General features: G+C 46.4%; 1 protein-coding gene and 1 long non-coding RNA gene across 6 annotated transcripts in view; one reads left to right on the forward strand and one right to left on the reverse strand.

The window, feature by feature from the left end:
* Window positions 1-24,524, reverse strand: part of PDE1A (phosphodiesterase 1A) — a 217,129-nt gene that overhangs the window by 129,007 nt on the left and 63,598 nt on the right. The window lies entirely within an intron of this gene.
* LOC128333951 (uncharacterized) lies at window positions 17,053-24,442 on the forward strand. Its single transcript, XR_008311127.1, has 2 exons — window positions 17,053-17,103; window positions 24,003-24,442. It is a non-coding gene; the product is annotated as an uncharacterized LOC128333951 (long non-coding RNA).

Consider the following 24,524-nt stretch of genomic DNA (forward strand, 5'->3'; position numbering starts at 1 on the left):
ACATTACTGGAAAGGATTAATTGAGCCTGAAGCTGCCCAGGGTGGAAGAAAGAGACCTGTGAAATTGATCAGAGAAGGGGATTGCTGCTGCAACTGCTGCATCGTTTGTGCCTTGCCTAAACTAGCCCTTCTCAGAGCCACCAGTCATGATCAGGAAGGAGAGGGGCGACTCCAAGGACCGACAACTCATGGTGAGAGAAAGTTACGCAGGCAACAAGTCTGAGTGGAATTAAGGGGTGGCAGGCGGAGCCAGCCGACACTCTCACACAGGTAGCCAGCCTTCCACTTCACACTTGATCTCAAGGGTCTCTCCATACAGTGCAGCCAAAATCCCATTTTCAACTCTTTCCCAAAGTGCAGCTTTTAAAACATGCTTATATTACGTATTAAGGGCCAATTGACATGAAAAAAGCTGTTGGTTGTATGAACGACACTTGCTGTTACCGTACTGAAGTTGCTATAAATCTCTCCCACATACAAACTCCCCCACACCTATGTGTAGTGAAGCAGAAATAACTCACCATTTGGAAAAGCTCCTGGGGAGGGCACAAGTCATAAAATGGGCTTCTCCCACATGTTCGGAGTTATTCCCCATGTCTTCATGCTGCGGAGTAAATGTTGAGTGAAGCCACTTCGGATTATACTCGCAGCATTGAGAGAAGCACTCCCTCCCCTCTGCTCTTGGTTTTTGTTTTTGTAAGTTTACATGGCATGCCTCCATGTTTTCCTTCTAGCCAAAGGGAGGGGGGAGAGATTACTAAAGAGCTATATCTGCATTTCAAAGACAGTATCCCTCTTATCATGCTATTGATTCTAAGTCAGTGCCTCTCTCTATTTGCTCCAGCACTTTCAGAAAAAGTAGCTTAAATCCAGCATTGTAAAAACCCAGAAATAACTCAAGATAAGCTAGAATACACAAGACAAAGCCCGATTTGTGTGTGGAGTGGGTCCAAGGATCTCGAAGGGACTTAGGGGTAAGTTTGGCTGGTGTGTGAATGCCAGCTGAATCTCTTCTGAAGAAGATTCAGGGTAGAAGCCCTGTCTGTAAAGCCTCATGGTGTATCTTATGGGTACCTTTGCAACACAGGAAAATGTAACACTACAGTGGCACCCTTAGTACTAACATAACATGAAAAGAGCCTCTTAGTTAAACTGTGGTAAAAATGAGTGTAAGCGTGATCAAACCTGGTCTAAGCAGTTCTATAGAATGGTATGTTCGTCTTGCTATTGAAATTTGATATTTATGACAAATGACAAGTATGACAGCAAAATGACAGCAAAACACTTTAAATCCAGGGAGTTCTTCACACAGCAGGCTTTACCGTGAGTTTATTACAAGGCTTTACTGCAAACTCGAAATTGTCCAAAAATACAAATGCAAAAAAGTGGATATTTTTCACCCTGGATATAAATCAGACTACATTCTAATGCACAGTGAAAAACCTGAATTGTGTGTGAAATGCTCCCTGATAGCTTGCAGGGACTTTGAGGTAAATCTGGCCAATATGTGAACACAAACCCTCATTCCAGAGGAGATGCGAGCTAAAGGCTTTAAAAGCCCTGTGTGAAAAACACCTTGGAGATACAGTCAACAAGAGCTGAACAACTTGACCCCTTAGCAATTTGCACTTTGATTTTGGATGGTAATGTAATATTTCCCTCATCTAGATGTCAAAATTGTTCACACCTCCAGTTGTGTGGATAGCAAGTGGCAGAAACATCCTTATGGAGGCCATCAATTGCTCTGATATCTTATCTGGAGCATAAGAGAGACCGGGGGCATAGCCACTATTGTGCAAACGGGTTCAAAGAACCCAGGCCACCAATGGTAGAGGCTGCTGAAGCCCCCTGGTGGGCGTGGCTCAGGCTCCAGAAGAGCCCTGAACGAACTCCCCCCACCCACACCTGGGCTACTAAGAGCCCTGAACCAGCGCTTGCCCATCCTTTTCAGGCAGCGTTTGCTGCCTGGAAGCATCTATTCCCCTTTCTCTCCTTCCAGAGAAAGGGAGAATTGATGCTTTCAGGCAGCAAGCGCTGCCTGAAATGACAGGGAAGCGCCTGCTCAGGCTCTTCGGAACTCGAGGCCAAGCCCCCTTTGCTATGACGTCACATGCAAAGAGGGCATGGCCTCAAGCTCTGAAGAGCCCGAGGGAGCGCTTCCCTGTCATTTCAAGCAGCGCTTGCTGCATGAAAGCATCTACAGGTGAAACTCGAAAAATTAGAATATCGTGCAAAAGTCCATTAATTTCAGTAATGCAGATTAAAAGGTGAAACTGATATATGAGACAGACGCATTACATGCAAAGCGAGATAAGTCAAGCCTTAATTTGTTATAATTGTGATGATCATGGCGTACAGCTCATGAAAACCCCAAATCCACAATCTCAGAAAATTAGAATATTACATGGAACCAAGAAGACAAGGATTGTAGAATAGAACAATATTGGACCTCTGAAAAGTATACAGTGTACTGTGCTTGATTGGCCAGCAAACTCGCCTGACCTGACCCCATAGAGAATCTATGGGGCATTGCCAAGAGAAGGATGAGAGACATGAGACCAAACAATGCAGAATTGCTGAAGGCCGCTAATGAAGCATCCTGGTCTTCCATAATACCTCATCAGTGCCACAGGCTGATAGCATCCATGCCACGCCGCATTGAGGCAGTAATTGCTGCAAAAGGGGCCCAAACCAAGTACTGAATACATATGCATGCTTATACTTTTCAGAGGTCCGATATTGTTCTATTCTTCAATCCTTGTCTTCTTGGTTCCATGTAATATTCTAATTTTCTGAGATTGTGGATTTGGGGTTTTCATGAGCTGTACGCCATGATCATCACAATTATAACAAATTAAGGCTTGACTTATCTCGCTTTGCATGTAATGCGTCTGTCTCATATATCAGTTTCACCTTTTAATTTGCATTACTGAAATTAATGGACTTTTGCACGATATTCTAATTTTCCGAGTTTCACCTGTATTCTCCCTATCTCTCCCTCTCTGGAGGGAAAGAAAGGGGAATAGATGCTTTCAGGCAGCAAACGCTGCTTGAAATGACAGGGAAGCGCTCACTCTTGGGTGGGGAAGGGATTTCTCTCAGGGCCAGGCCCACCCTGTGTGCATGACATCCACCCTGTGTGCATGACATGACTTCCATGCACACTGGACGTTGTCAGATGGGCCGCCAGGCGGGGCCGGACCCAAGCCGCTGCTCAGCTGGCTCCATGCCTGAGAGTGACTGACTTACTCATGGCCACTCAATCATCTCCATTCCATTTAATGAGCTGAGGATGGGGGTGACTCAGCATTCCAGCCCCTTGGCCAATTGTCTTGTGTGTGTGTTTTTAAATTAAGCAACTGTGCCATCTTTTATTTTAAACTATTTATATGTCACAGTTCATTCATGAATTCTACAGTCTGAGTAAATCAAACTGCTAAGAGGATTGTTGATATAATTGTTGTATACTGCCTCTTTAAGAGGTAAGCTCAGAAAAATGAGGATGAGAAAGGCCATATGAGACAACTGAGGGGAACATTTCAGTTTTGCAGCAGTGAGTGGTTGGATCTATATGATTTCCCCAAGGGTCTAAACAAGCTTAGGCTCAGATTGACTAGAACTATAGATAACATCTGTGCTCATTTCTCTTTCCCACCAATCAAAGTATTTATGAACTGGACTTCTTGTGTGAGTTGTGAGCAATAAATAGCTGAGCTATCAGAAGATATCACAAGAGCAGCTCCGCTATGAGGCCAGGTGAGGCAATGGCCTCAGGCAGCAAGTGTACCATGGAGTGGTCTGTGCACACCATTCCATCCCTGCTGCTTGCATCACGTCACCTGCCTTCTGCCTCCCCCCGCCTCATCTCTGCTGCAACTACGATGACGACTACCGGTACAACTCCTTATATACTACTTTCCAGCAAAGTTTTCAGAGTGATTTGCAGAGAAAAAATAAGATGGTTCTCTGTCCCAATAGAAGTAACAAAATAGACACCAGCAACAGCTGCTGGATAGATGCCGTGCTGTGATTGGACAGGGACAGTTGCTCTCCCTGTGCTAAATAGATTTTGAATAGGTACCTATTTTCTCAATTAGCAGGGGGGGTTTCCCCTCCTTGATGTTCTGCCCCCCTTGCTGACCTTACTCCCTGTTTCCTTCACCAACTCTCCCTGGCATGGGGTGGGGGGCAGCTACCCCTCTAATAAGGTGGAATTTGGAGTAAAATTGTGCCAAAAAATCTCAAGTATCAGAGGGCTTGTACTAGAAGAGACATTCCATGAGCTAATTAGAACCCCTATGATGTGGACAAGAAGCCATGTCATTTGGGCAAAAGTCAGCACTTAGAAATGGGCCCAGAAATGAACTGCAACCAGTGTGGATGCTTCAGCAGAGGTGACACTTGAGAACATTGGTCTGCACCTGTCCACAGGCACTCTGCACTAATTGAAGTTTCCAGCTCATCTTCCAGGGCAGCCCCACATAGAACATGTCAAGCTACTCTAATCTATGAGTCACCAGGGAGTAAATGACAGTGACCAGATCTCTGTCTTCCAGCAGTGGACACAGTTGGCATGTCAGCTGAAGCCAACTCCAGGCCACTTTGGCCACCTGGGACTCCAGGAGCGGTGTTGGATCCAGCAGTACCTGGCTTGGATGATCCTCAGGCTACAAATGTGATATTTTGAGGAAAAGTGTGACTTGTCCTTTTGGCCAGTTACAGATGTGGAAAGCATTGGAGTGGCCAATGTCCAAATGAACAATCCTGCCTCCTCCCTTTCCCAATGGACAGGGATGCAAGACCCTTCTAGCTGAAACCTGGAAAGAGAATGCTTTAAGCAAAGAGGCATTGACAGTGTGTGTGTGTGTGTGTGTGTGTGTGTGTGTGTGTGTGTGTAAATGCATCTTCGTTGCAATTGGCTAGTTGCCTGGAAATATATCCCATTATTTTAGCCACATGGGAAGAGAGAAACAGCCTGAAACTCAAGGGATTGCAGTCATTTTGGCCACAGCCAGAATTTGAAGAATCTGATCTAATAATATGTTAGAGATGCCTCCTTTGATTCTCCAAAATACTGGATTCAATGCAAGTTTACAGCACTTTCCTCATTTGAATTTCTTAAGTGGTCACATGTTTTTCTCCCACAAGAATTGCAAACAAAATTTGTGGTTCTAAGGCAGAGAGGACATGAAACTATTTGGGGGAACAAATGACTTTCCTTTTCTTTTTTGCATTAGGACAAATGGAGACTATTTGGGGGACCAAACAACTTTTTATGCATGTGCTGTGATGTTCTAAGTTCTGGGAAGCAGCTGGAACATTACAGCGTATGAGGAAAAGCAGAAGTTAGCAGTTAGCACCTAACTGCAAGGCCCATGACGGACTGCAGATGGGGTATGCAGTCATTTGGGAGTGGGGGAGAGATGGAAGGAGCTCTCCTTCGCTGCCTGGCCCCTCACTGCCCACACAGCAGCATTGCTACAAGGGGGGACTTTCCCCTCAGCCCACTACCACCCTCCCCACTGCAGCCACTGCCACCCCGTCACCTGTGTGGCATTTTAAAGGTCAAAGGCGGCTTTGCCCTTGTCCCCCTCCCCGCAACCGCCGCTGTGCGGTCTTCATTGACCATATCCCACGGTGCACAGTGGCGGTTTTTAAGGGGGGGGCTTTCCCCTTGCCCCCAGAGAGCGGTGGCAAAATATGAGGAGTGGCAAAATTTGCCACGATAGCCAAGTGCCTATACTGCCTCTGCTTAAATCTGCCACTGAGTGAGTGGGAGACCATGCATGCACCATGGTGCCAACATGCAAAGAGGCTGGCTTGGCAGAGACTGGCTGCCTTGCCTTGAACCAAGAGGTGAAGTTGCTGGCCTGGCTGGGGAGAGCAGACTAGGTGACCCTTGGGGGCGGAGGACAGAGTAAACCTAACCAGGAAATACATTTACGGTTAAGAAGCAGGGGCCTTGAGAACTCTGCACCTAGACAGGGCAGTGAGCAGACATACAGCTCACCTGGTCATCAGCTTCACAGTGGTGAGCTGTATTTATTCTCAAATTATCCAATTTTAATCAAAATATGCATATAAAATACCAATAAACATATGCAAATTTTATGCAAAATGGAGATTTTTTTTGGAGACTTGTTTGATGAAAGCGTCCTCTATTTCCACTTTTTTGGTTATGGATATCAGGTTTTGCCACCATCTGGACCTGGCAACCCTACGTTCATTCCCTATATGCCAGCATAGTGTAGTGGTTAGAGAGCTGGACTAGGACCGGAGAGGCCCGAGTTCAAATCCCCATTCAGCCATGAAACTAGCTGGGTGACTCTGGGCCAGTCACTTCTCTCTCAGCCTAACCTACTTCACAGGGTTGTTGTCAAAGAGAAACTCAAGTATGTAGTACACCGCTCTGGGCTCCTTGGAGGAAGAGCGGGATATAAATGTAAAAAAATAAAATAAAATAAAATAATAATAACAATAGCAATAGCAATAACAATAACAACAACAACAACAACAATAATAATAATAATAATATGACAAGAAGTCAGCAAAGACTAACTTCCTTTCATATAGGGAATCTGACAGTTTGATGCCAACTGATATTGACAAATGAAAATAATTGAAGCTATCCCAACTACATTTCAGTGACTGTACCAGACTGCTCTATGGATTGGTCTCCTTTATTCTACTGCCCTTTCATTGTTTCATTTTCCACTTCCTTCTTTTCTTTACTAGGCCAGGAGGGAGGTGCACACCAGACTAGGAGGTGGAGGAGATGAGTGTTTGCATACTTCTCCATGCGCTCTACAGGGGAAGTGATGGTGGTGACTAAAAGGAGGCAAGTGGGGGCGGGGAGGCAGCATTTTGTAACCTTCTTCAGATATGGCAAGATCTTGGGCCACCACTGGCTATCCCAACTGCATTCCAGTAACTAGGAGAGAGATTCATACTGGAGCATTCTCTAAATTAATTTACTATGCCAAGCTTATGCTACATAGGCACATAAGAAGCCCCTTGGTCATCTAGCTCTATACCCTGAGTGGCAGCACCTCTCCACAGTTTCAGGCTGGAGTCTCTCCTAGTCCTACCTTGAGATGCCAGGGATTGAACCTGGGACTTTCTACATGCAAAGCAGATGCTGTACCGCTGAGCTACGCTCCCCTGGTAGAAGACGGCTTCCTAATAGATGGGGAATCTCTTGGAGCATTCTAACGAAATCACCATCAGAGCTTAGAGAAGGTGACACACCTCCACTTGAGGGGGGGGGCAGAGTGGTGTGTGTGCGTGCGTGTGCGTGTGTGTGTGTATAAGAAAAACAGCAGTAGGCATTTCGGGAAAACATAGGGCCAAACAACATATTACATCAAGCCTGTTATTAGAGTGAATGGGCTTGTATTTTACTCAGTAAATATCAACTGTGGGAGGGGGATCCAGGTCAGGATTAGGCTGATTCCTCCTGTCCCCATAGAATTGCTATTTGTCCCAGGAAGGAAGCTGCCATTGGCACATCTGGGGCAAACAACTGCAGAGGAAAATGAAGATGGGGACCATGGGAGGGGCAAGGGATTAAAGCCCCCCCCTTTCCCCATGCAAATGTCTGGATAGAAATTGGAGGTGGGGCATGATTACGTTTTACTATTTTTTAAAAAAAGCCAGTGAGCCTTAATTAAATAGCAGGTTTAAATTAACATGTAATTTGGCTCTCAAGCCAGAGGAGGAGAAAGAGGGCTGAGAGATAGCTGAAAGCACCGTGAGGATGCAGGATTTTCTTTTGCTGGGGATCTAGTATGGGGCAGCAGATCTGCTGCCTTGTAGGAGAGCCTCTTTGCCTCCACTCATGCTTTGTTTTTAGATAGTACATCACCAAATGCATCCCATTTCTAGTGCTCTCTCATTCAAAGTAAACACAACCCAATAGCATGGCCCCTGGAACTAGGGATGTGCAAACAGGTTCAACCCCAAACCTGTTCAAGGTCGAACCAGATCGGTTGGACCGTCCGGGGTCAAACTGAACCACACAACCCACCCACCCACCCAAGTTTGGTCCGACCTCTGACCAACCCCCTGCCAATGGTTTGGGGGTTCACAATATTTCAAAAAATTAAAAATTTTTAATTGCCTTCTCCCCTTTGGGGGAGTTTGCTGGGGTGGGGGGTGGGTTCCACGAAGGTTCCCCCTCCCCTCCCGCTGGCCTCATTTATCACTGCCATGGCCTGTATAACCTTCTTTTTCAGCCCATTTGGGCCTCCGTAAGTTGGCGTGGTGGCCATTTCCCCCACTGCTGCGCATGCGCAAATGGCCTCTGTGAGGCCTGGCATGGTCCAGGGCCTCAAAGAGGCCATCTGCTCATGTGTGGCGGCCATTTAAATTTTTTTTTTAAATGGCTGCCGCATATGCGCAAATGGCCTCTGCGAGATCCTGGCCCATGCCAGGCCTTGCAGAGGCCATTTACGCATGTGCAGCAGTGGGGGAAATGACTGCCGTGTCAACTTACGGAGGCCCGATGGGCCAAAAAAGAGGATTACACAGGCCGCAGCAGTGATAAACAAGGCCGGTGGGGGAAGGGGGAACCCTCACGGACCCCCCACCCCACAGCCTAGAGGAAGACTCCCAAAGTGGCTAAAGGTAAAAATAAAAATAAAAATAACTTTGAACCTCCCCGGACTGGACCGAGGGGGCGGGTGTTCTAAGGGGTGCTCGACCGAACTGGCCCGAACCGGTTCCATGCACATCCCTACCTGGAAAATCTCACCATGTGTGGAAATGGAGATCACCTAATGGGAGAACCTTATTACTTGCCTTGAGCCCTCGGGATAAGGTGTGCTGCAAAATGTAATTAAGAAGAGAGCTCAAAACAGCCCTTGTCAAATGGAGCCTTTCCTGGAAACTTTTCTGACAATTTCTTAGTTCCTCATTGCCAACACACATCTCTATGCATACACACACGCACACACACCTGTGCCAAAGCCTAAGACATGTTGATGAACTTTGAGCGCCTGAACGGCTTTGTGCTTCCATTTAAATGTACCTTTTCTATACTGGTTTTCCTCAGCACAATTCCTCAAATCACAGATTCCCATTAACTAAAAAAAATACCCAAACCCCCCAGCAACTGTGCATTTTTAACTCCAGACACTGCAAACACACATGTGTAGGGCTCCCCGCATTTATTTCCTTCTCTTGACGTCAGCAGATGGGAAAAGACATTCTGAAACTTAACCTAATGACTTCTCCGAGTTTGCAAAACTAGGCAGTACTGAACATAAGCATGATGACTCATTCAGGTGCAGGGCAGAAGGCAGGGGAAACAAATCCTAGCAGGCTACTGAGCAGTTCTACAAGAGTTTGTGTGGTAAAAGGGGTGAGCAAACAGTTGTAAAGGACTTTAAGCTCCAAATTCCCTTTTCACTTATTGCAAATATGAATATTTGTAAAACTGATCTAATCTCCCTCCCTCTCTTTCGCTGTGTACACAACAGGCACAGGAGGCTGACGACATCATGATGCAGGAGATTAATTGCTAAGACTTTCCTGCGTGCGCTGGCTGAAGCACAGCCTCTTGGGTTTGTGCCTTTTCGCAGCCCCTTCTATTTGCCCTACCCCGAAACATTACTGTTCTTTTTCTTCAATGAAAGCTTAGATCCAGTCAAACCACAGTGTTTAACCAAGTTGTGGCACACTGGTCACTAGATAAATGAAGGAGACACCTGTGTTTCCTCCTCAATGGAAAAATAACTAGGACCAAGTAGACCTGGGTTCAAATTTAGCTTCTCCTGAAATCCCCTCAAGTGTGAGACAGAGGTCACCTTTGGACATAACAGGTAACCAGAGGCCAACTGACCTGTGGTTTGCCCCCATTCCCGCTGGCACCAAGGGTGTAGCACAGGAACAGAGCACAGGTACTTCTTGGCTTCTCTGACTGTTGGGGTGGCCATGGCCATGGGGGCTGTCATGGAGAGCGCCTGCACTTCTGAATTTGCAACTGCATCACTGCCCACTGCACTCCCGATCCGGAGTCTGGGAGCCTGAAAGTGGGGAGAAACTGGTGGTGTAGGCTTCCTCCTTCTCATGAAGGACAGCCAGGGCAGCCAACCAAAGATGGAGAGAGGGAGAATCTTCCTATCCTCAACTCCAGTTAGTAACAGCGGTGACCTTCGGATGACACAATGTCCCTTTCTAACTGGAGTTATCAGCTGCAAAACCAAAGAGCAACTGAGGCTGCAAATTCAGGTTTGTGGCCGGAAAACATTTTGAACAGAACCGAGGGGTCCCACATTTGGACGACCACAGCCTCTGGCATGGTTGCCTGTGGTTTGGTGTGATGTCTGAAGGTGGCCACTATCTTCTAGCTGTGATTGTTGCCACAGGACTCTTCTTTACCACTTCCTTCCCCAACATCCCAGGACACGGCTTTATAAAATACAACTGTATTTATTACAATAGAGAGAAGCTCACAAAAGTGCTAGGTTTATATAAATAATATCTTAAAATATTTTGAAGAATTTTTTGTTTGTCTGCTTGTTCAAAATGAAGTCTTGCTTCCCGATTACCCACAGATACCACATTTTGCATATGCAATCCTGCCGCTAAAATTAACCGAACGCACTGCTTTTTACACTGGAATGTGATCTGTGAAGATTTAAATAGGTTTTTTCGTAATTTTTTGAAGGAATTCTGAATATATTGTTCTCAGCAGGTTTTTAATACTCAATAATTCCAAAATGACATCATGCCCAAGAAAAGCAGAAGATCTTTATCAGATTCAAATGTACTATGATTTAAATTTACCATATATGATCATCATGCAATAAAATGAATCCTACAAATTCCAAACTCTTCCTTTACTTCCTTTCTGCAAGCACATTAATTAAAAAAAATTCTACTACCTATATTTAATTTCTTAAACTTTCTTATTTATTTATTTATTTAAGTATTTATTTATTTATTATCACCCCTTCAAAAATGACTCAGGGTGGTATAAGTGTAATCTTAGCAAAATGATTTTGCCCAGTCAACGAGGGCCTCACCTACTACAGGTGAAACTTGGAAAATTAGAATATTGTGCAAAAGTCCATTAATTTCAGTAATGCAAATTAAAAGGTGAAACTGATATATGAGACAGACGCATTACATGCAAAGCGAGATAAGTCAAGCCTTAATTTGTTATAATTGTGATGATCATGGCGTACAGCTCATGAAAACCCCAAATCCACAATCTCAGAAAATTAGAATATTACATGGAACCAAGAAGACAAGGATTGAAGAATAGAACAATATCGGACCTCTGAAAAGCATACAGTGTACTGTGCTTGATTGGCCAGCAAACTCACCTGACCTGACCCCATAGAGAATCTATGGGGCATTGCCAAGAGAAGGATGAGAGACATGAGACCAAACAATGCAGAATTGCTGAAGGCCGCTAATGAAGCATCCTGGTCTTCCATAATACCTCATCAGTGCCACAGGCTGATAGCATCCATGCCACGCCGCATTGAGGCAGTAATTGCTGCAAAAGGGGCCCAAACCAAGTACTGAATACATATGCATGCTTATACTTTTCTGTATCAGAGTGGCCTGCATAACTTGTGACCACCATGGTAAATTCAGCCTGCCAACCATCTATGTCTGGGGATGCAGAAACAGGAGGGTGATCAAGCACCTGTCAATCCATAGTACATAGCTTGGCAGACCATTGGTTGTGGAGGCCAGATGTAAAAGATGAGGTGTTCATTATTATGGGGAAGGATTGAGACTATATTTGAATTGTATATGGGTTGCCTATCCCCACCCCATACTGATCCTACTCATGCATTTGGACTAGCAGAGATCAGCATAAGGACTGGTGCAGTTGGTATTAGGGTTTTGGCTATCCAGCATGCTGCACACCTGCAAAATCTCTGTGATCATCACAGCAAGTCAACATCTGGAAGCACCCTCAGATTGCTGCATGTTTGCAACTTACAGCCTGAAGATGTTGGCCTGCAGCCCTTAAAAAGACAGAACACTGACAACTTTTTATCTGGTTGCAATGATGTGGCAAAAGACAAGCAGTCGGCAGTCCCCAACATGCACAACTCAGGCTGCAATCTTATACACGTTACCTGAATCCCATTTAACTCTATTTCTGAAAGAATGATAACTAAATAAATACTACAATCAGACGATCACTTTCCTCTTATAGCATTTTTTCATGTAAAAATGATTTTGGAAGACTTTTAAAAGACTTTTTTCCAGCATTTTATGCTTTATATCTTCAGTGAAGATGAGCAGGGGAATGACTGGAAAGACAGAGAGAAAACAGAGTGGGGAAATTTATCCCCTTGAGAGTCAGGATGCTAAATTTGGTCTGGGATACACACGAGTCAAAACATGGGATTCCTTGGTTTGGAACCAGTGCAATATTATTATTGGCCAGAGTGGATGGAACTTAAGCTCCTTGTTGGATTGCATTCTAATTGTTTTTGCATGCATTTTATAAGTGCATCAATCTTATGACTGCCATCATGCACTGACCATTATAATTATCCACAGTTAAAATTACATGGCGCATTCATACTTTAGCTGCCATAGATGCAGTAAGATAAAACAACAACTACAAGGGATCATTTACTATGAAAGCTAGCATACCAGCATGTAACATCTGGAAAAAACTAGGCATGGGAATTATCTTTCCATTTTAATGTAAGCTAATATGGTTTCCTGTCTCTAATGGTGCTAGGGAACTTTTTTCTAAAAGAAAAAGTGACTATTCTGGATGTATTTCTACAACATAAGATTCTACAATCAAATATACAGGAGAACCTCCGTATTCACGTGGGTCCTGTTCGCTACTGCCGCAGATACGGAAACTGAATACGGAAGCATTGGGCCAATGCAAATGGTTAGGTTCCCACCAGTAGGGAAAATGGCAAAAAAGAGCCCTTTAAATGGGGGGGGGGGCTACCATGCTTCATGGGTCCCCAGCAGTCCAGCAGTGCCTCTGAACAGTTAAAAAATCAGCTGAAAATCAGCCAGAAATTGCTGTGTGCTCCCCCATTTTTTGGGAGAAAGGAGCCATTTTGAGGCTCCCGATCTGAAAATGGCAGCCTGAAATGACTTCTGAGGTAATTTACAGTAGCCCCGACCCACGGATACGTGAGGATACTTTTTAAATCCACGGATACTTTTTAAACCACCACCACCCCCTGGCCCCATATACCGCGGTTGGGTGTCAATTACCCATCTGTGGATACGCAAAACTGCAGATACTGAGTCTGCAATTAAAGAGGTTCTTCTGTACCTACATACAGTTAGCTGTAGAACCTTTTATAAAGGAACCCCCTTTCAGGTAAGGTTTATAGATGGTGTAAATTGATTGGTTGCTTGGTTGGTTGGCTGATCACATGCATACCTTCCCTTTCTTCCATGATGGAACTGAAGCTGCGAACTAGCATCAGAAACCATGATTTGAAGAACACTTGAAACACCATGGCTTGCACTGACTATGGTTTGCCGTGATGTGGGAATCAGTAAACAAAATGTCAGCATTATTTTACTTCTTGCTTAACTGTGATTTGCTTCTGGGGGCACTGTTGCTTCTACGGCTGTGGTGTTGCTTTAATGGTGTTTAATTGGTTTTATTGTTAGATTAGTATTGTTTTTCACATCTTATTGCAGTGTTATTTTGTATATGCTTATGTAAGCATTGTCGTATAGCAAGAAAAGAAGCGTAAAATACTTTTAAATCAATCAGCCATGCACATGTACTTGGAAGTTATAGGAGTGTGTAAGAAAATTTTGTGTTGCGCTATTCTGTGGATTCTCTTTATTTAAAAATCTATTTGTTCAGATAATCATTTGTTAAAATCATGTGGTTTTGCTATTACTTCATTCCTTTCCATTATTCCCATTTATTTTCATTTTCCATTGCTTTCGATGGGAGGCCCCAGCTGTTCTGCTGCCTGTAATTTCCTTCATGCCAGTAACTTGTTTTCTATCCAGCTGGCATGAATTTTCATGAATTTTCTATCAAACCTTCCAAATTTCTGACAGATAGGAAAGAGTTTTACAGGCAATTAAAGACACAATGCCTATTTACTATTTAAACTAACAGCAAATAAAAGTAAAAGCTAGGGTTGTGTGAAGTTTCAATGACTGAAATTAGGCTGAATATAATGGTCCTGATTCAAACCCCATTCAAACCAATGTCCATTTATGGTTGAACTAGGGTTCATGAGATTCAACTCCAGTTTGGCCATCTCCCCTCGCTACTCCCCAGAGGCGTAACTAGGGAAAACGGCGCCCAGGGCAAGCACTGAAATGTCGCCCCCCCCCCCACCGTGCCCCCCCGCCCCCCCAACATACTAAATTATACTTAGGTTTTTCCTCACAAGCGCCTGCCGCCGCTGCCAAGCCAGGCCACTGACTGGCCGCCAGGTGCCAGCAAAGCAATGCGGGGGGGGGGGGGGCGCAGGCAGCGCGGAAGGGACCGCTCATGGGGAAGGGGGCACCGACGCGCTCCCTTGACTGCTGCAGCACTGCTGCACTGAGCAGGAAACATTTGTATTAACAAATTTTTTAAAAAAATTAAGAAATTTTTGGTCATGACGGCGCCCCCCATGTGACCAGAAAAGATGGCGCCCGGGGCACGTGCCCCCCCTGCCCCCCCTATAGTTACGCCTCTGCTACTCCCTGAACTCCTCTTAGATACTTACTAGGCAGGATCAAGAGATGCTTCGCTTAATTTTTGCTCCCAGTGGTAATGCAGCAGCAGTTACTGCAGTGTGGCTTCAGTTTTAAAAAGACTTTTGGAATATGCCCACCCTTCTCTCTGTAATTTTGGGAAAGATTCAGGGTAGGTTAGGAAATGTCATTTTTTCAGAGGACGCTACCATTACAGCAGCCTCTGAAAAAAATACATTTCCCACCATACCCTGCTCCTTTTCCAGGAATGCAGGAATAAGGGTGGGGGAGCATTCCAGTCTTTTTAGAACTGAAGCTGCACCACCATTGCTCCCTCACCACTGGGAGTAAAATTAAAGTAAAGCCTCTTCTGATCCTGCCCAGGAAGTACAGAATAGGGGTAGGAGGTGGGGTGATTAAGTGATTCTAATCAGATCAATGACTATTTAAATGCTCCTTCTGAATGATATAGGTACAGCAGAGGGTCAGCTAGATGGGTTTACCTGAGCACTAGGCTTCAGCAGCAGACTCTGAAATGAAAGGGGAAGATGGAGGTTCTCTCTCTCTCTCTCTCTCTCTCTCACACACACACACACAGAGAGAGAGAGAGAGAGAGAGAGAGAGAGAGAGAGAGAGAGAGAGAGAGAGAGAGAGAGAGAGAGAGAGAAGCACACTAAGGGCCCATTCACATGACCGGGAGGGCGGCCAGGGAGCAAGGCTGCATAACCTTCCCTTCCCCGCAGACGATTACCAAGACATTGCTCTGCATGCAGACTGCACACCCAGATAGTCCGTTGCTGCTCCAGAGAGTGTGGAGTTGCAGGATTTGGGATGTGTCATTCTAGCCCCACAGAAATCCCATAATGCACAGCACGGTGCATTGTGTGGATCCCCAGGGCAATGGCTGGGAGCCCACTCCTGTGCCAGCACTGGCTGGGAGCAGCCGACGCTTGTAGACGAGCAGTTAGCCTGAGTTGGAGGCGCGCTTGTGCCCCTAACCTCAGCTAACCAGCGGCTCCATAGGCAGGTTTCCCACTGTAGCACCACCGGGATCTCATGGGCAGCCAAGCCTGGACTTGGTTGCCTTAGCTGGGTCTTGTCCCAGCCCCTGGTGGCGCAGTGGTAAAACTGCCGTCCTGTAACCAGAAGGTTACAAGTTCGATCCTGACCAGGGGCTCAAGGTTGACTCAGCCTTCCATCCTTCCGAGGTTGGTAAAATGAGTACCCAGAATGTTGGGGGCAATATGCTAAAATCATTGTAAACCGCTTAGAGAGCTTCCAGCTATAGAGCGGTATATAAATGTAAGTGCTATTGCTATTGTCTACTTGTGAGAACAGCATCTTTGTCTCATTCTTCTATAGAGTTCTAAGTTCCTCCTCCTCTCTCTGTGATTGGAGGGTTCTGACCATTTTGAACTTATTTGTGTCTACGCCATTTGTTTCTTTACTAAAAGTGAGTGAAACAAATTGATTCTATTCATTTACATTTTGCATTCATTACCAAACAAATGTACACTCCTAGGAAGGAACTCTCACTGAACTCAGAAAAACTTACAACTGAGTAAACATGTATAAACTTAGGCTTTAAGAATGATAATCAGAGAAATGCTGTGCATTTGTCAAACACAGTAAGACACATGATTTTCTTTTACGTCTCAGTCTAAATCTATGGTAGCAAGCCAACTCACAGGTTTTTATTTACTAAGCGTTTTTATGAATTTCTGTTTTATATCCAACTAGTAGACATGAAGCCCGTTACATTAATGGGCGCTAGAAGAGTTGTGTAGAAATGTTTGCAAGAACAGTCTTTCTTCAAGGGCAAGGTGGGACTGGGTGGGCTGAGTCGCGCTGTGTCTCCAGAGCCATGAGCGCGTCTCCACCAGGTTCAACCTGCCATATGGGGCTCCACCCTGCTTCTCCCCTTCTGACCCCCACCGGCCTTGGAGTACAAACCTTCAGGCCCGAACCTCGACCCCAGAACCTGTCTCCTTTGTGGGCTGCAGCTCAGCTTCTGTGTGGCTTTTATGATGGCTCTCAAGAGCGGGTTGTCGGAGGCGAGGCGGTGTCGGAGGCGCTGTGCTGCGGGGCTTCGCCCACCACCTGTCCTCCTCTGCCCTTTTCCGTCCCAGGCCTCTGTTCTCCTCCTCGGCTCCCTTCCCACCATTTTCGGGAGCCCCGTCCTCCCCTTCCCTCGTCCTCCTCTTCCTTTGACCCTCCCAAGGGCAGTGGGGCTTCGCCCACCGCCCGTCCTCCTCAGTCCTCCTCCTCAGCTCCCTCCCTGCCATTTTTGGGAGCCCCGTCCTCCTCTTCCCTCGTCCTCTGTTTCAGTTGTTGCCTTCGTTCCGGCTGTTACCGGGCAGCATATTGGAATTCTCGCAGAATCTCATGAGAGTTCCAGCACGCCACACATGCGCAGAACACCCGCAAGAGACACGGACGCAGGTACCTTAGGGTTTTATTATATAGGATTGCTCTTTGCTTTATGTTGGTTCCCAGTGGAATGACAGTTATCTGTGTATATATTGTACACAGCTGGTTTCATTTGGCAGGTGTAGATTCGTACAATGCCCGGACACTACATCTAGTGGACATATTAATAAGCTTAGGCTTCAGTCATCTTTCTGACTATTAGAGGCATAACATTACAGCCCCTTAGGTGCCCACAATGCCAGCCTGGCAGAGTCCAAAACTCCACTGACTACAGTGAATTTAATAAAAGGCATGTTTCACTTTATCTGTGTTCCTCACATTATTGTACAAACATAGCTACCTAAATAAAAACCTTCTGATGTGGTCCAGAGGCACATAGCTTAGTTCTACTGCTGAAGCTAAACAGGTGTGCCACTATTAACCTAGATGGGATCATTCTTTCATTCATTCTTATTTATTGACTTGACTTGTATACCACCCTTCCAAAATGGCTCAGGGCGGTTTACAGCATGATAAAAACAATTAAAACAAGTTAACAATTAAAATCAAACTATTAAAACAATAAAACCAATTAAACAGCTAAAACCCCTGGAAATCAGGGCAACAATTTAAAACAATTTAAAACAGTTAATCATTTAAAACCCTGGAAGGCCAGGACAAACAGATAGGTTTTAAGAGCTCTCCTGAAGGAAAGCAATGATCTCAAATTATGAATTCCTGCCAGGAGTGCATTCCACAGCCCAGGAGCAGCTACAGAGAAGGCCTGCCAGGTGGTGGCCCTGAGTCGCCTCCAGATGAACCAGTGGCAACTGGAGACAGACCTCCTCAGATGACCTTAACGTGTGGTGGGGATCATGTAGAAGAAGGCACTCTCTTAGATAACTTGAACCTAAGCCGTTCAGGGCTTTAAAGGTAATGACCAGCACTATGTATTTTACCCAGAAACATATCGGCAGCCAGTGTAACTGTTTCAAAACAGGCACAATATGGTCTCTCTGGGTTACCCCAGAGACCAATCTGGCTGCCACATTCTGGACTAATTAAAGTTTCTGGACTATGTACAAAGGCAGCCCCACATAGAGCACATTGCAATAGTCAAGCCGGGAGTTTACCAGCTGATGCACCACTGTTTTGAGGTCATCCTCTTCAAGGAATGGGCGCAGCTGTCAAATCAGCCAAAGCTGATAGAAAGCACTCCTGGCCATGGCCTCCACCTGAGATACCAGGGTGAGGCCTGGGTCCAGGAGTACTCCCAAGCTGCGCACTTCCTTCTGTGGGAGTGTAACCCCTCCAGCACAGGAAGATCTAACACACCCCTCAGATTCTGAGCCCCCACAATGAGCACCTCCGTCTTGCTTGGATTCAGCTTCAATTTGTTATCCCTCATCCAGTGCATTACTGCCTCTAGGCAGGCATTTAGAGAATGAGTGCCATTTCCTGAAGATGAAAAGGAGAAGTAGATTTGGGTGTCATGAGCATACTGATAACACCCTGCACCAAATCTCCTGATGACCTCACCCAGCGGTTTCATGTAGATATTAAAAAGCATTGGTGACAGAATGGAGCCCTGAGGGACTCCATATAACAGCTCCTGTTTTGAGGAGCAACTGTCACCAAGCTCCACCATCTGGAATCTACCAGAGAGATAGGAGTGGAACCACTGCAAAGCAGTGCCCCCATCCCCAACTCACCCAGGCGATCCAGAAAGATACCATGGTCGATGGTATCGAACACCGCCGAGAGATCCAGAATAACCAGCAGAGTCACACTCCCTCTGTCAATTCCCCAGTAAAGGTCATCCATCAGGCTGACTAAGGCTGTCTCAATCCCATAGCCAGCCCTAAAGCCAGTTTGAAATGGGTCCAGGTTTCCTTGGTTTCCTCCAAGACTGCCTCGAGCTGGTCGGCCACCACCCTCTCAATCACCTTGCCCAGCCAAGGGAGATTGGCAATTGGCCTGTAACTGTCCATCGCTAAGGGATCCAGAGAAGGCTTCTTTAGGAGTGGTCTAACCATTGTCTCCTTTAAACAAGGGGGCACTCTACCCTCCCTCAGCTATGTATTTATGATATTAACTAGGCCATCTCCAACAATCTCCCTGCTAGAGAGAAGCAGCCAAGTCAGGCAAGGATCCAGAGAACAGGTGGTAGGCCACACCACCCCAAGTAGCTTGTCCACATCCTCAGGAGTCACAGATTGAAACTGATCCAATACTTCAAGAGGGATTACTGGCCACCTCCTCCATAGACCCTGCAAAAACAGTGGAGTCCAAGTCGGCCCGAATACAGGAGATCCTGTTTGCAAAAAAAACCATTAAAGGCATCACAGTAGAACAACCCCGGGGACTGATTTGAGGTAGAAGAAGCAGAAATCAAACTCCTCACAACCCGGGATAGCTCTGCTGAGCACGAACCTGCAGCCGCAATGCTCGCAGACCAAAAACTCTTTTTCACCGCACACACCGTGACCACATAACTCTTCAAATGGGTCACATTTGCTGTATCCTGTCAGATTCGAACCCAGTTCTCCTCCACTTGCGCTCCTCTCGCCTACCCAACCGCTTCAGCCCCCACAACTCCTCAGTATACCAAGGGGCCATTTTTGAAGCAGGTCGGAAGGGACGCTTAGGAGCAATCATGTCTACTGCCCTGATGAGTTCCTTGTTCCAGGTTCCCACCAGGGCATCGACAGAATCACCAGCCGCACCAACATCAAGATCCTCCAAGGCCTTTTGAAATCCTTCTGGGTCCAGCAGCCTTTTTGGACGGACCATCCTAATAGGTCCACCACCCCTGCAGGGGTCGATTGCAGCTGTGAAACCAACCTTAACAAGGTAGTGGTCCAGCCATGACAATGGGGAAACGACAGGATCCCCCACCCATGGAACACCCCCCCTGATCCGAACAAAAGACCAGATCAAGTGTGTGGCTGGCAACGTCAGTTGGTTCAGAAATGAATTGGGATAGGCCCATAGTTGTCATGGCTGCTATGAACTCCTGAGCTGCACCAGACAAGCCAGCCCCAAAGCGGATATTGAAGTCCCTCAGCACTAAAAGTCTAGGAGACTCCAACACCAACTCCACAACCAGCTCAGTTAGGGAGTCGGTTGGGCAGCGGGGTGGACGGTATGCCACCAGAATCCCCAAGCTATCCCTAGTTCCCAGCCACAAAAATATGTACTCAATATAGGTCAGCTGTCTCACAGGGACCCTGGTAAGGGAAATGGTATTCTAATGGAACCCCCCCCCCCCCGCCACATCCTGTAGCCTGCTCCACGATAGAATAACCTGGTGGGAGAAGCTGAGCCCACACAGGACCACTCGCCTCCCCCAACCAGGTCTCAGTTATACATGCCAGGCCAGTTCCCTCATCCACGATTCTGAACTGACCTCACATTACAAAGGAGCAAGGCCAGACTCTGTGGGTCATTGGGGCTGCTCGCCGAGGCCTGAGAGTTGACATAGCGGTTGGAAGTGGAAACAGTTACTAAATTACTAATTTCCCGTCCCTGTAATGGCCAGCTGCTCTGCCTGTGCCAATTCTTCTATTCTCCACCACAACAGTAATAGCTGCCCCAGAAATGCTGGACACACTCCCAGCACCATCCCCCTCAAGAGAGCCCAAACACATATCTGCAAAGGGCCTGGCACAGCCCAACCCCCCAACCCCACCTTCAAAGGCCCAGCCCCAAAGGCCATCCCCCTTTGGCTGCTGGCTACAGGCAGCCTGACAGCTATGCCTACAGCTATGCTTTTGGTGAGCCTCCCTGCTTTTAAGCCAACAAGCCCTGAAAGCCACACCTCTCACATGTAGCTCCCAGAACAAGCCACAGGTGGTTCTCTTCAACAGTCTGGGGACTGGCAACCAGCCAGCTAGAACTTGGCAGCAGACAAGCAGGCTGCTCCTCATTTGGGCTAGAAACTCCACAGGAGGCAGAGGGACCAATTGGTAAGTCTCTGCAAGGCAGATGGAATAGCTTTACAGCTCCTTGTCACCCCCCCGGCGGGGAATCGACTTAATAGCTGAGAATCGACTTAGGAATGTTCTCCTAATGAACAGTGCCTCAAGTCTTTTGCTAATGAGGATCAAAACATCAACATCTCAGTTCTCAGCATTTCAGCTGGAAGGACTCACTGTGACTGACCTAAAGGCAGTCATCATAGGTCTGGTTGGTGGTCAAGTGCATCCTGCAGGCTGGTCTCCCATAACTGTCACAGGTTGTTTGTTTGTTTGTTTCCTGTCAGTTATCTTGGGTACATACAATGCCAACATCATCTGGCCATCCAAGCCAAACACAGACAACAGTGCTTCCCTTTGTGAATGTGGTTACATCTCTGGGGTAACAAGCCTGGCTTGTTGTGTCTCATAGTGCCTACATAAGTCAACTTCTTGCTCAGCAGAGCCTCTACCAGCTCTACCCTGGGGGAAAGAATATCACCCACCATAATCCTCTGAGGGCCACTTCAGTAGTGGTGTGCGTGAACCGGTTCAAAGGCCATTCAAAAGGCCTCCGAACCAGTTCGCACAGGCACCAGCTCGATGGTTCGACGTCGGGGTGTGTGTGTGTCTTCCTTTAAGGGTGGGGGAGGGTGCACTTACCCCTCCCGCTGCTTTCCGCCCACCAGCACTCCATTTTTAGGAAACTTCTTGGGGCAGCAGCATACCTCCCTGCCACCCTTTCCCCCCATTCCTGGCCAGAAGTGGCCAGAAGCAGTGACTGCGCGTGCGCCTGCCACTCATGTTGCACAGACGCACGCATGCGGCGCATGACATGTGCGTGACACGCATGCATTATGTGTGTAACATGCACGCGTGGCGTGCGTGACATGCGCGTGTAGTGCACATGACATGCATGTGTACGTGCGACGTGAGTGGCGGGCGCACGCGCAGATGCTGCTTCCGTCCACTTCCCGTCAGAAACGGGGGAAAGGGAAGGGGTGGCAGGGAGGTATGCTGCCGTTCCAAGAAGTTTCCTAAAAACAGAGCGCCAGTGGGGAGAAAGTGGCAGGAGGGGTAGGTGTACCCTCCCCCACCCTTAAAGGAAGACCGCCCCCCCCGGTGTTGAACTGCACCAAGGCGGTTCCGTGCACACCCCTACACTTCAGATGAGCACAAGCCTGCACAGACAACACTGGGGCTGCAGCGAGAACATGCCCATCCTGCTGTCACCAGTGGATGTGCCAAAGCACTCTCTTCACATCCATTAATCGTTTGAGAGTGATGTTCACCTGAATCTGGACAGAGTTTTGGAGAGTATGTAGAGAGGGATTGAGATGAACACCTCTCTCACATGCTTACAGGACTTCTAGAGAGCACATGAGCACATGCATTGGGGGCAGCCAAGCAGATGCGTTCTTGCCACAGCCCCCATGTTATAGTGTATGCAGGGCTGTGTTCATCTGAAGCAGTCTTGACTGCTGTTCCATGGTAATACACATACAACATGCAGGCCTACTTGTCTTTGCAGTAATCCTCCTGTTTGCTTCCCAGGGTCAACATCTTCTGTCAGCGGGTAGGATGTTTCTGCCCCCATATTTGCAAACTGTACTTCTTTGACTTCTTTATCATGTGTTGCCAGAAGAGACAATGCCCTCGAAAACCTAACTGCTCAACTGTTAGGTCAGATCAAGAAGCTGCACAAACAAGGTCCAAATAGCTCTAATGAGTGCCAGCTAGGCAATCACTCTTCTCTCTGGTCTTGTGGCTTTGTCATCAAACCTTAAATAACCTTAAATAAATAGGTTTCCAAAAAGGAGTTTCAAAACTTCAAAAAGGAGTTTCTTCATAAATCCTAAAATAAAGCCAAACACGTTTGGACGAATGATCATCTTCTGCAATTGCTTTTACTATGAACTGTAAGTCTCCTTGGAGTAAGTTATTGTAACCTATTAGGTTGTGGCTGCAGACTATATTTCAGCAGTTATCTTAGTGCTGACCTTCTCTGTGTTTGCTAAGTTTCACTGATTAGTACTGTATATTTTAGATTTTCAAGCAATTGTTTTTATATGGTTCATATTAAAGGTGCCACCACCACACACACAATCACTGCTGTGGCAAGCCGCACAGCCTCCAGAAATCCCTCAGTGCACCATGTGAGCACCACAGCGCATTGGGAGATTTCCCAACAGCCAGGCACACTAGCTGCCCGGCTCTGTGTCTGCTTGGGCTGCAGGCAGCCCAAGTGGACACTCAGCTGGGGACCAGGGTGGAAGAGCCCCACTTGCGCCCCACTCATGCCCTTCTACCTTGGTAATAGCCTGTGGTGGTAGTTATATATTTTGGCTAGGCAGCTTGTAGTTGGTGTGTGTTTCTGTAGTGAGCAAAAGTTTAACAGAGTCTGGGCCTGGTTGCTAGGATAGATGACATCACGGTAAGACCACAAACCAAACTCTGTAATTGGCTACAGTCTCCCACATGGGAACCAATTAAATTAAGAGTTGGTTTTTCCCTCTATTTTGTTCTCCACACAGGCAGCCCTATTTGGGTAGGACTGTGCAAGCCTGGGTAGGGTTGTTCATATAAACAGCCTCATTATGGACCAAAGTGCAGGGACACCACAAGGAAATAGCTGGGAGTGCAGCGATTTGTCTGTTTATGCACTTCTTCTTCTTCTTATTATTATTATTATTATTATTATTATTATTATTATTATTATTTAATTAATTCAATTTCTATACCGCCCTTCCAAAAATGGCTCAGGGCGGTTTACACAGAGAAATAACAAACAAAACAAAACAAAAAACCAAAAAAGATGGAACCCTGTCCCCAGAGGGCTCACTTTATTTGTGAGCCTTTCATGTATGCAGCTGCGGATAGCAATTTACCCCATAACTCAGGCTAAGGGTTAAAAGAGAAAAAGAAAAAACAGATCTGTGGAAATGCTCAACATTTTGTCCATGCTTCTGTTTACAGCATTGGTTACATCCACAGGAAATGTTCTGCTTGTCACTGCATCTGTCAACCTGCAACCAAAACCAGAGAGTCAGCTGAATGCTGGAGTTCATTAGATAAAAAGTGATGAAACTGCTCTGGGGCCGATGCAGAGCCAAAGATTCAACAGTTTGTTGGGAAAGTCCATCTGCAGAACATTCCATGAGGGGAAACAGGCTTGAACATTGTACTGCTTTGTTCCATCCAGCATCTGCTAGCCTGGGGGCCCAAGAGGCAAGAGTATACCCACATGAACATGCATTCCTTGGCTCAAGGCAGGGATGAATGTGCCACCAGCAGCCTAGAATTGGGGAATATGTTTACATGAAGCAAACAAGAACACCAAGGAAATTAAAGCTTTCTACAGTGAGATCAAATTAAGAGCTGGTTATAATAAAATCTCACTCACTCATTCAAGATGACATGTTATATTTGTGGTGGGTTTCTTTCTGCTTTGGTTGCTGGGTTTTGTTTTTAACTTTCCATAATGCTTTGGAAATTCTT

This window comes from Hemicordylus capensis, chromosome 1, assembly GCF_027244095.1.
Source record: "Hemicordylus capensis ecotype Gifberg chromosome 1, rHemCap1.1.pri, whole genome shotgun sequence".
Taxonomy (NCBI): domain Eukaryota; kingdom Metazoa; phylum Chordata; class Lepidosauria; order Squamata; family Cordylidae; genus Hemicordylus; species Hemicordylus capensis.